We start from the raw sequence: 11,902 nt of genomic DNA, 5'->3' as shown, positions 1-11,902 counted from the left end.
AGCTTGGAACTTAGATGAAGTACGCATTTTCAATTATACACTTATGTCCAAAATCTCTCCAAAATGATTGCGAGTAGGTATATATATTGCGCGAACGATAAATAAGTATACTACTAAGTCTAGGAACGATACTGTACGAGCTATTTATTTTAATCAATACTACGGCACTACTCATCCCCTTTGATAATAAATAACCCTTGTAACGGTAGGAAGAAGTGGCTTCTCGCCTTATCATCCCAGTAAAGTTCAAGGAAGGTGTGAAGAGGGGACCAGCCCACCTGTGCAGACCTAAATACGCTGTGTATCAATTATTACCGTTTGTCAAGTGGTCCACCTCTGGTTCCTCAGATACGAGGGGAACGCACTGGGGTTCGCCAATCACCCTCCTAGCACCTTACATCCTGAACGCAAAACAATCGGAAACATCAACCTGTCGCGAATAGGGATGAATGTCGCACCCTCTCCGCTAAAATTGCAGAATAATTTTATTACACCCAACCCTTTTTTAGGTTAAGGAAAATAGTTAGGTACGGAACTTCCGCCGGTAAACACGGCGCGTTTAATTTGTAAAATCGCGTGGATCGATAGAGACGCGAAAGCTTCGTAAACAGATCGAAGCCAGTACCGAATCGAATCCCGCCAAATGCAACGACAGCTGTGCGTAGCTCGTAGCGCGTAGCTGTAGCGGCGCCTATTATTATTATTTGTAAACAAGCGTGCGCGGCGCGGGGTGCGTGCGGCGTCACGTGACCGCCCGCCATTGGCCGCCGCGGCAGCTGCGGCGCCCTCCCCGGCCCGCAAGCGCCGCGCGCGCCAGTCCGCCGCCGACCCGCGCCGCGCTTACACGCGCACTACATCCCCGCGCGAAGCTACACACGCGCAACTGACGCGATCGCGAACTCCGATTCCCTTTTTGTTTATTTTTCGCGTCCTTCGAATCGTTTTGTTTTACCGAGGCGGCGAAAGAAGACGCCGCATGGATCGAGCCACGAGAGAAGGTACCGCCGAATTGAAAAGTTTTGTGCGAGCTTTCAAGTTGTGGAAGTGTAGACTCCGAGGAAGCTTCTGGTTTTTTGTGCGTTTTAGTTAGAGGCAGCTTGTCGGCGGTGGAGCGTGAAGCGCGCTGTGCGCGTTCGCGTGCTTCCGCTGGAGCTTTCGTTGTGTGCTTTCGCGAATCGATAGCGACGAAGCAGTCATCGTATGACGCATCGGCTGCTGCCGCTGCTGCATGATGTCACATCATTTAAGCCCTTAATTGACACGAGTTTAAAGTGGGAACAATGTCGATTTTTATCGATGCGCCTGTAAATTGAACTTCCTTTACTTGAACTGTGTACGGTCTGGTCCCATTTCCTACTCACGTGTCTCCAGTATATCCGTATTTCCTATTCTTCCTACATCTTAGTAGAGCCTTGATACGTCCCGCTGGTCCCATGTATTAAGTCTCTCATTTTCCCTATTATTGTGCCTATTATCTTCATATGTATGTTTCACTAGTACTTATGTGAGACAAAACTGTCGATACTCGAGATGTGTATCAACTATTTTTACGTTTTTGGTAAAAAAATTTGGTATTTCGATGTTTGTGATAACGAACGTTTTCGTTTCACGCATGCTGAAAAGCGGCTGTTGTACATTGAAGGGTTAAGTACTTAACCTATGCATGTACAATTATGTATAAGTAACAAACATAAAGGAAAATTAAAGGACCTATTAAACCACAAAAATGTAAGAACAGTATAAGAAGAAATGACCATTCCTACTTAGATAAGGGAAATTGTTCTTTAGAAAGGAACCCAAGATGAAAAAGAATAATTTTAAGATTGAGAGTCTCATTACCATTGTATTAACGACATTTAGGTTTCTTTAAGAATTAAGTACCCAATTACAGAAGGCTATGCAAAAGTCTAATCATCATTCGATGTAGCTACCAGGGTGCATAGCATACCTATATGCTTCAGTTTTCTATTAAAAGACAGAAGCATGTATCCTTTTACGAAACTTCAGCATGCCTTAGGAGCCTACACACAATTTTCGTGAAGCCCAAGATAAAGTCGACTTAAGGAAATAGGTAGGTATCTACCTATGCTTCAGAGAATCAGTCTTATCCCTGAACATAGCTTTCCTGAGAGCTAAATTGAATCCGCTAGCGAACAACGTACGTAGAAGTTGCCGAAACTTTTGTTGACTAAAGATTCGGGAACAGACTTGAACCAAGATAAATTGGAAAGGAAGAGGCCTCAAGGAAAAATAAGAGCTTTACACAAACCTTCCTGAAATAAATACTTATCGGATGAACGATGAAGAAACGACGACTGTTTTCCGAATACTTTTTGGCCTTTTGGGCTTGCGAATATTGTCATTGCAATGATACATTTATTTCATTTATCTATTTTGCACGGATTTAGACGACGGTTCAATCAAGAACTTGCATGCAATATTCGATACAATGCTAATTATGTACAGAGTACAATGAATTCAGTCGACCGACCAAATACTGCAATGTTACCGTTTAAATGGTTTAAATTTACTATGTAATAAAATATTGAATTCAGCATTTGGAACAGATCAGAGATCCCCTGATCAGAAGAACCGAGGAGAATAACCTACTTGAAAATAAAGAAGCAAGCATAAGTTTGGTCATACCAACTCTGCATGAACCTCAAAGATTATTCTTGAAGTTGCGACGACCCCGGTCCCACGGAATAATCGAATAAATAATACGCCTTCCTCCCGTGAATGCGATAATGGGGAGTCAAGTTCAGTGAGGCCAATGAAAACAAATAAACAAATTGGCCAATTTCGCCCGAGCTAACTGTTGGTACATCGGCGGCTGGATTGTGCAATGCCACATGCTTCCTTTTTAGTTGAACAAGCGAGTTATGTTTCCTACGGCGGTCTAGTTTCGGAAATTTTTCATTGTTAATGATTTCCTTGCTTTGTGGGAAATCTGATCAAGCTCTGCTAAACTGAATCATATTTTACTAACATATTCATTTTTTAACAGAAAAATAACATGACAAATTGTTTAAGATGTTTCTAGGAATTGGAAATTACAGTAGAGGAAAATATTACTACTATGACTGTATTTCAAAAACATTACTACTATAAATATTATAACAAACGACGACCAAACGTACCTAGAAATCTTTTAAAACGATGTTGTACTAAAGTCTCAAGCGTCTTTCATCCTACCCCCAATTCTATATTGCTACAAATATCTTAAGTTAATTCATACTTTCTTGAAGGATAATCCTCCTCTTATTGCTTGAGAGCAAACCGAAAAGACGCTTTCAGTTTTCATAACGTCCACGGTGTACACCGCTGAAAGTTCTATGCTGCTCTAGAGGTATATATGTATTATTCTCCTTCTATACTTTGCTTTTCGTCTAGGGAAAGTTCAAACAGCGTTGCTGGAAAAAGTTTTGGTAGAAATGTAATTGTGGGGAATATTTTAGCGAGCGGGGGAGTCGCGCCGGTGAATGCTCTTGTTCTACCACCGGTCTATTGGTAAGTGTTAGAAAATAATTTTATACCTACGGCAAATAAATTATCGGCAGTGTTGATAAAAGTAAAATAATATAGGTGCTATTTAATCCTGATATTGATATCTTTAATCACTATTGATCGTAATTGTGTCAAGCACAATATATTTCTCTCTCATTTACGGATAGTAATTAAATGTTAGTGATAGGTGACATCAGTTTAATTTTGACCAACATCAAAACTAAAACCTAGGTAGTCCGGATGGCCGATCTTCGATATCGTTAAACATTTAACAAAGTAAATTTAGTTACTCTTCAAAACTTTTTTCAATAATATAATAACGTGAATAGGTAGTTACTAAAGTGAACTTTAAAAATATTCTTAATAGAAACCAATAAGTTCTTAAGAAATGAAGTCGATCCTGCTACAGTTTTGTAAAGGAAACAATACTAAATCATACAGTCACTGTAATATGCGACTTCCTTCAAACAATTCCATCTCATAGGTGTAAGTACAAAAAACGCTCAATTTCCGATGTCGCATCCGATAGCACAGACAGACGTGAGCACAAAAAATGTTTACAAAAGTGCGTTTCGCTCACTTAATTCTGCTATTGAGTCTGAAGTGCGGAGCCCTTATGCTTGGGTGTTTATGAGTGGAAGTCGCATGGCAATGAGTTGAGGCCGTACAGGGTACGTGTGCTATAGTTTTGAGGCATCAGAAAAAGTGGTAGTGTGGGAAAGATGGTTGTGAAAAAACGCCACATCTGCGGCGCTATTCAACCGGCTGAATGGGATGGGATGTAACTCTATATCGAGAAATCGCGCCTTATCAAATTGTGGATTAACCTTCATGTTCGTCTTTTGTTTCTATTGTTTTTGGTCCTCATCTTGCTTTTGATCATCATAATTATAAACGGCATTCGTTGCATCTATAAATTTGTATAATGAATAAGAACAACTGAAAACCCATCAAAATCTCCATCCCTACATTTGATGACTTCAGACAGGTTGTTGCTAATTTAGCCCTTGATGATGATAATGGTCACGGTTTATACCCGTCCTGAATCGGTCGGATGAAGCTGTTAAGCGTTCGCAGCTTTGTCGCTAAAATATTATACGTTGCTGCTGGGAAAATGTACCGAACCAACTATTTTATATCTCGTGTCCTTTAACTGTCATATGCCGATCTGCAAATAACACCCATCGAGAACCAAATCGGCACCGGCACGGCAATCAGGCTGATGTGCGTATCCTGTGTGGTTATACCAGAATATACAGCGCGGTGAGAAAGTTTCCAAGGCATGGATATGGCGAAGTTTTAATAATCATTGTTAACGAACAAGTCTTGGATCGCGTGAACTTTGAATTGACGTGTATTGTTATAAAGAATACGCTTCGAATTTATAGTTGGCTCTTTGATGTAGACCTAAAGCTCTGTCGCTCAAATAACTATTGGAGGATTATTAAGAACATTTATATATATATTACTAGGATTAATAAGAACTCGCATCAGAATCTAAATTTGAGAAATCGACTGAATTTCACAAGACTGTGCTTTAAAAAAATTTGTTTTATACGAATGGACCCCTTTTTCAAAAGGACTCGTAACTTCTAATAAAGATCACGTCAATAACTGTAAACATTTTTCTGAAAAAAAAAGAGAAAATCATTGCAATTGAAAAGCTTCGTGTATTTACCTTGCACTGTAGGGATGTACACATAAACAACGTATCTTCTTGGAATAAAAATGTTGGATCTTCTCTAAAATTACTCCAGTTTCTACAGAAGATTCGAGTCTTTGTCGAGTTTTAAAACACTCGAGCTCTATCTTATTGACTAGAGTTGAGGGTGAGAATTCCGAAGTCTCGAGTATTTTAACAAAAAAAAAATTTAACGGTACCTACTCGTAACTGGCTCAGAATCTTTCACAATACGATGACATAATCCAACACCTATAATGTGATTCTCATAATAAAATAACACGCGTTTTCCTTACTCTGAATAAAGAGACCCCACCTTCATTTTCATTGTAAATGAAATGAATTAAATGTTATATCAATAATGAATTAATTGTCAGGAAAGAAGAATGAAGTATTTCTACTTTTTAACCGACTTCAAGATTTCAACAGAGAAGGTTATCAATTCGGATTTTTGTTTTTTTTTTTAATGTTTGTTACTCCATAACTCCGTCATTTCTGAACCGATTGTGAAAATTATTTTTTTGTTTGAATTTATATATATACAGATTGGTCCCGTTTTTGTCAAACTCAGTTCTGATGATGGGATCCATGAGGAATCGAGGAAACTCTTCAAATGTGAAAGGCATACATATAGTGATTTTTGTATTTTCTGTAACAAATCAAGCATTTACTTTTAAAAAAGTGACATTTGATGAAGTGGAACTGCTGATGATGATCAGAATGGAACTCTTCAACTACGCATAGTACATGTTTGGCGATTTCTCCTCTTCGCTGTGTGTGTTAAGTAAATTAGATTTTCAAGACGAATTTTTGTCAGATTCGAGTTCTGACGATGAGGTCCATGAGGAATCGAGTGAACTCTTCAAATATGAAAGGCATAAATAGTGATTTTTGTATTTTCTTTAACAAATCAAGCATTTACATTTTAAAAACTGACATTTGATGAAGTGGAACTGCTGATGATGATCAGAATGGTACTCTTCAACGACGCATAGTACACGTTTGGCGATTTGTCCTCTTCGCTGTGTTTGTTAAGCAAATTAGATTTTCAAAACAAATTTTGTCAAGTTCGAGTTCTGACGATGGGGTCCATGATGACTCGAGGGAACTCCTCAAATGTTAAAGGCATATATATATAGTGATCTTAATATTTTCATTAACAAATCATGTATTTACATTTGTAGAAGTGACATTTGATGATGAACAGAACGGAACTCTTGATGATGCATAGTTCACGTTCGGCAATTTGTTCTCTTTGTCAAGCAGTTAGGTTTTCAAGGCACATTTTTATATTTCTATCCTATTTAGTTTTTGTAATAATTATCAGGTTGATATTTCATGCATGGTGTGAAATAATTTATCTTAAATACAGTCGAATACCCTATTGCGGGTATCTTACCAGTCAACCATAGGGCAAATCTGAAATGTGTCAAGGTGGGTGCAGTGGCAAAAAAAAAACATGTTACCTCCTTTTCTACATAATTAGGCGTAGGACGCTGTCTTTTTAATTTCATTGTATGAAATCTAAAATCAACAATAATCGTTCTTTCACCGGTCTCCCTCATTGAAGTCGTTTTTTTTTCTTATAAATTATTCTTGTATTGTGCTGAAATATACTAACTTCTAATAAATCACTTCAATTTGGTTCCCTTCCAACTCCAATGCTGTATACCTAGATGCTACGCAATTTAGGCAATATGCAAGCTTCCTCAGAAATATCCGAAATAAAGATCTTCTCAGTTAAAAAATTAAAACTAGAGAAAATTTACAATATTACGTAAAGCTTTGCAACTGATCCAATACGCGAATAAATAATATGAATGTACTTATCAGTGATTATCAGCTATGATCAGCGGATATATATCAGTTTCCGGTGCGCGCAGGAAATGTCGCTTGATGGAGACTGATCAAATAGTACCATCCTGATAAATGATATGTTAAATCAGTGAAGCTGAAGGTCGGGAGAGAAGAGATCGAATGAATATGAAACAATGACTAATAGCACAATCGGATTAAGACCAACCTCGAAATCTCTAGAACAGTCTTGAAATTTGGAATGTATATAAATTAAAGGCCCCTTTTCCATGCCCACACCATTTGACATTTGGGGACCTCGAGGAATCGTAGCCATCTTGGAAAATGTGTACCATCCCGGAGAAATGCGCGTTTTACTCTAAATCTACATTCTTTATGAAAATATAGTGTAAGGCAACATTAAAGATTATTAAATTGTACACAAAAAAGTCCCGGATATCTTTGCGAAACAAAATACATCTTGTTATACAAAATATTTGCTGAGTCTAAGTTTACGCTTATACACTTCCAGGGGACATTCTCTTAATAGGAAACTCGGAGGAATATGAATATTAACCCCAATATTAACATTTTACTCGACTGCGACTTAACCAGAAAGTAGGGTTATGGGTTTAAGTACTGATGATTCAGTACACCCTGGTAGATTCCTCTTACCCTTCACAACTTGTTTACACTTGTTTTATTACAGAAAAATTAAACCAACCGCCTTGAGAGGACTCCGAATATTAAATCATATTTTTTCTTCTAGTGCCTAAGCTATTTAGCGGATTTCAATAAAATATACATCAATAGATCCATAATTAGTACACGAGAGTGCTACGTAATACAAAGTTAATCAAATTAACGGAGGAAAACGTTTTAGGGCTAAATAATGTGATTATATGGCGTAGCTTTAACGGGCAAGATTGAAAAACATCCTCGATTCAAGCCTCATCGCCAATTATAGACCTGAAAATTCTGTACAAAAAAAACAACAAGGTGGTATTTTTTGAGACCGTTGTCCTATAAAGGGCATTAAAGAGTTAAGAAAAATCGGCCCAAAGCAAAACTCAGCTTCCTAACACTGTCAGAATAACCAAAAGAGCCTAATTAGCTTTGTAAGCGAAAATCAGCTGCTTCAATAAAAAACTTGTATCTGTTGATGTTCAGTACAATGGAAACGCAGATTATTGATGAGAATGAGTTCATTATTTCCCCGTGCATTAAATATGGCAAAATTATTTGCGACATCCACGACAAACAAAAATCGCTAAGTACGCAAATTACAACATCAACACTGGCAACAAAAACTGAAGGTTCAATAGTATTTGTTGCCACTTCACTATCAACCTAATTTCGTGTGTATCCTTTCTGTTTAAATTTTGGAAAGTCCATTTCATTAAAATGTTTCCGCATACGAAGGAATTGATCCTTTTAGAATAAGTGGTCGCTCTGACGCCGCCGCCGGGAAAACTAAACCATATCGATCTGTTCTCCCCCTCTCGACGAATGCATTGTGTTGTGTTGCGTGCGCTTGAGTACAATCTTTTGAAAGTTTACGTTGGGGCTTACTATACAATATGTGCCTGACTCATGAAGATGTGTTTTAGTACAATTCGTAGACCATTTTAGATTTTTTCAGCAGAGTAGCACTGCAACTGAATAGTTACAAAGTTATTTCATTTCATTATACATATTTCCAAAGTCAACAGACTGAAACGACTCGGAAATAGCCGCGCGGTGTTTGTTTCACCGAGAGTTTATGTCGCCTATTTGAAATTCGAATTAGTCCATAAACTGAAATCAAGGGCGCGATTTCAAGTTTACAGGCGAGGATGGCCGAACATCTAAACAGCGCTGCGCCGCGCATTGCACAAAAAAGTGACAACATCCGATGCTAAAAATAAGCCGTGTAATTACAACGCAAAGCTGAAAGCGCAACGCTTTCGCTGCAAGCGGTTGTACGGTCGCCCTTGACAACCGAGACCCAGATACTATCGTGTTCCGCGCACACACCCTCGCAAAACACCCACATGGAAGGATCAGACGAAACCCTATGCACACATAAGTGTTTTCACCAAGTAAGCACACGCTCACACATGGGCTTAGAGCTGCGTTCCGTTTGGTTTGGAGTGAGCTTTTAATCTTTTTTTCTCGTTCACTCTTTGTGCGCATCTACAAAGAGTTCTGCCTTGTGATTACTAGCGGAGTTGACGGCGCAATCGCTCGCTGAATATTTTCTTGAACTTGAATTTGGAATTATTTCGATCCCATTTAGAACTGGCTGGCTGCTAGAGATTTGCATAAAAAGAACGACAGCGTTTTGAATAAAACCGTCTTAAGGCGAATGCGAAAGGAGTTCAGAAACACATATTTTATACTTAGTATTGATGACGGAAATGATAATTTATGTCGGGTTTGGATAGGTACTTATTGCTACTAAGTTTGCAAATGATTGCTGGCAAAGTTTTACAGGTAGGTCCTATAATACCTAAGAGTGTTCCATTTTGGCTGAAGTATTGAAGGGGAAATTCAAGCGTGCCACAATAATCTTGTTGAAGCGAACACAATTTCAACCATTAAGAATACCTATTCAAATGCATTAATTAAATAATTTGTCAATCAATAAAAACAAAAACTACATTCATCCCTCGTCCTTTTTTTTTTGGTACTAGCGTAAGCCATAGACAGTATGATTCTCTCTGTCTATGTTTGAAATGACTCAGTCCCTAGCCAAACTATATAGGTGTTTATAAATAGAAATCTGTGTAAGTCCGAAATGTCAAAGTCAGGCTATCAGCATAAGCATTCCGTGTTTAAATATAGAAAAACGTGAATAGATCTGATTGGCTGAAAATAACCAATGGAATTTCAATTCCAATAATAGAGCATTTTAAATTTAGAACACGTTTTATTGAAAGGAGGGTTAAATTTAGAAGCTAATTGAATCGGATATTTTCCTGTTTAAAAATTGGATTATAGTTACCTACTTTTATTCATTCATATAGGTCATATGAGAAAGAAATGACCATAAAATGAGAAATGTATGTTTTAAAATGATTTATGATAGTATATATTTATCATATCAGCAAAAAATATTCAGAACGTACCTATGCTTTCCTAGGTCGCATTTAAACGAAAAGTTTTATACATATTTTCTATTGTAATGAGCAAAGCAAGTGATAACTAAATAATATGTACTCGATCGCCTTCCTTTTTAGCTATTAAACAATGTCATAGTGCCTAATGTCAAGTTCAAATCAACTGACCCACCTATCACTTCGATTTAAAGACATAGTTTTAAACCATCAAAAATAGTTCCCTTAAAATAGTGTAGCCGAAATAGTGACTCTTTACTATGGAGTAACTCTATTTATAGTTTGTTTACACTGTGTAACCCGGCCGAATTCGGTGTCCCCGGAATGTTCGGCATTCTGTTATAACGATGACTCCTAAAATTCGTCGCGGTTGCCCCACGCGCCTGCTTGTTAACAAATTTCATTAACTAGCTCGTGAATTTAATATAGCTGTAATCTAGTTAGCTTTACGTACTTGCCATTAATGGATGGAATTGTTTATTTTTGTATGAGTCTATTACGATTTCCTGTTTGTTTTAAAACAACTTGGAGTTGGAGTGATCTTAGGGCTTTTTAACAAGATGCTGAGATATTCTATTCTTTATAATTATATGGTTTTGGAAATTTAAAGCACGTACAATCATAGATAATCTTCAGCAAAATAAGTCAAATGAATGCGTAAATCACGGTTATTCCAGTACCTACTTCCAATGGGTGCTATCCTAGCGAATGATTTCAATCATACCTATAGAAAATAAGAATCATATTCTTTGCATCAACATTTTTTCAAGATACAAATACTACATATATATATATATATATACCAATTATTTAAGCATTTTTACCAATTCCATGACGATGGCTTAAAATATTCGAACTATGGTACTTATGGTACTAGGGGCTTATGGTACTAATCAGGGATCGGAAACCGGTATTTTTTGTATGGGAACGAAAACGGTATTTTTTCGTTCTTTGTTAATTATTTCATTTCTAATTGGGCAATCTCATAATACGAAGTCGTTATCTAAAAACACAACCGAGTCCTATATTTGGAGTATAAAATAAACCGAAATATATGTTTATTTCAAAGTTTTTCCAAAAAACCGGTTCCGATCCCTGGTACTAATATCTAAAAAGATCCAAGCGGAATGCATACTAGCAAAACATGTAAATAGGTGCTATTAAATTGTCTAAATGTAGATACTTTGAGAAAAATACTAGCAGGTAAATACCCCATAGCATTATCAGCACACACCCCGTGATCATGCATGCCGTACGAGTATCACAAATGCTCCCCGTCATTACTAGATAACGTGACGTCACGGGGTGACCTCAATGCGTGCCTAGCGCCGCTAACGATTTTCCGCCTAAGCCTTTACAGATTTCAAAAAACACAAATAAAGTAGTATTGTTTATTTATTCCGCAGTATAAAAATTCTTTGGTATAACTTAAATTATTATTTTTTACGTTATATGCTAAGAACATAATATTTTGGGTTTAGATTAGGTAATGAGACTGACCTATCAGTCTTATGACGCCTTTTAGCATCTAAGTCTAGTCAAAAATAATTTCAACTGCCTTAAAACTAGTGTATAGTCATTTGCGATATGTTGCCCAACGGACGCTATTACATTTTCATTGATTAATTTACATAATATGTACCTACTACCCTAAAAATAAATGACATACTTAAATGATTCCATTCTGCAACCATCACAAGATAAGACAATAGAAATTCGCAATAACAATTGAAAATTCGGTCATCATTCCATCGATTGCGCGCCTCAAAACAGCGTACCGCGCGTGCGCCACTTCTGCCAGTAAACATGTCCGCGCCAACCC

At 37.4% G+C, this 11,902-nt stretch overlaps 1 protein-coding gene across 4 annotated transcripts in view; it reads left to right on the top strand.

Annotated features, from left to right (window-relative positions):
• The first annotated feature begins 807 nt into the window (after positions 1-807).
• Positions 808-11,902, top strand: part of LOC133519799 (methylcytosine dioxygenase TET-like) — a 143,735-nt gene continuing 132,640 nt past the window's right edge. For all 4 annotated transcript variants that reach the window (XM_061853907.1, XM_061853906.1, XM_061853905.1 and 1 more), the window contains exon 1: positions 808-998. The gene's annotated coding sequence lies outside the window, so the exon portion shown is untranslated. The remainder of the gene's footprint in view (positions 999-11,902) is intronic.

This window comes from Cydia pomonella, chromosome 7 (genome assembly GCF_033807575.1).
Source record: "Cydia pomonella isolate Wapato2018A chromosome 7, ilCydPomo1, whole genome shotgun sequence".
In the NCBI taxonomy this organism is placed as follows: Eukaryota; Metazoa; Arthropoda; class Insecta; order Lepidoptera; family Tortricidae; genus Cydia; species Cydia pomonella.
Note: the sequence above shows the minus strand (reverse complement) of the source record. Positions and strands in the feature narration are given on the sequence as shown.